The sequence below is a fragment of the Arachis duranensis genome, chromosome 8 (assembly GCF_000817695.3).
Source record: "Arachis duranensis cultivar V14167 chromosome 8, aradu.V14167.gnm2.J7QH, whole genome shotgun sequence".
In the NCBI taxonomy this organism is placed as follows: Eukaryota; Viridiplantae; Streptophyta; class Magnoliopsida; order Fabales; family Fabaceae; genus Arachis; species Arachis duranensis.
Genome location: NC_029779.3, coordinates 20,770,321 through 20,771,603, shown reverse-complemented (window position 1 = coordinate 20,771,603; position 1,283 = coordinate 20,770,321).

The following is a 1,283-nucleotide window of genomic DNA, read 5'->3' as shown; positions in this document are numbered from 1 at the left end:
AAGAAAGTTACTGAACTCCCTCCTAGCACTCTTCCAAGCAATATAGAAGAGAATCCAAAAAGAGAGTGTAAGGCCATCAACATGGCCGAATTTGGAGAGGAGGAAGAGGTAGTGATCGCCATTGAGGAAGACCTCAATGGATGTCCACTGGCCTCCAATGAGTTCCCTAATGAGGAACCATGGGAATCTGAAGCTCACACTGAGACCATAGAGATTCCATTGGATTTACTTCTGCCATTTATGAGCTCTGATGAGTATTCTTCCTCTGAAGAGGACGAAGATGTCACTGAAGAGCAAGTTGCTAAGTACCTTGGAGCAATCATGAAGCTAAATGACAAGTTATTTGGTAATGAGACTTGGGAGGATGAACCCCCTTTACTTACCAAAGAACTGGATGACTTGACTAGGCAGAGATTACCTCAAAAGAGACAGGACCCTGGGAAGTTCTCAATACCTTGTACATTAGGCACCATGACCTTCGAGAAGGCTCTGTGTGACCTAGGGTCAAGCATAAACCTCATGCCTCTTTCTGTAATAGAGAAGCTAGGGATCTTTGAGGTACAAGCTGCAAGAATCTCACTAGAGGATGTTCTGGTAAAGATTGAAGACCATTACATCCCTGCTGATTTTATAGTCCTAGAGACTGGGAAGTGCATGGATGAATCCATCATCCTTGGCAGACCCTTCCTAGGAGAATCAAGTAGCTGATCACCTGTTCCGGATAGAACCAGTAGCAGGAGCATCCCTCCCGCCGACTGAGATCTATGAAACCTTTCCGGATGAACAACTCTTCGCCATTCAGGAAGTACCATGGTTTGCAGACAGGAAAGGGAAGAAGCATGAAAAGCTTCTCTCGAAACAGAATCAAACAGAGCCCCCACAGTCAAACTCTAAGTTTGGTGTTGGGAGGCCACAACCAAATTCTAATTTTGGTGTTGAACCCCCACATTCAAACTCTAAGTTTGGTGTTGGGAGGTTCCAACATTACTCTGAACATCTGTGAGGCTCCATGAGGGCCCACTGTCAAGCTATTGACATTAAAGAAGCGCTTGTTAGGAGGCAACCCAATGTTATATTTATCTATTTTCCATTGTTATTTTATGTTTTCTATAGGTTGATGATCATGTGAAGTCACAAAAACAATTGAAAAAGCAAAAAACAGAATGAAAAACAAAAAGAAAAATAGCACACCCTAGAGGAAAAGCTTGTTGGCGTTTAAACGCCAGTAAGGGCAGCAAGTGGGCGTTTAACGCCCAGTCTGGCACCATTTTAGGCGTTTAACG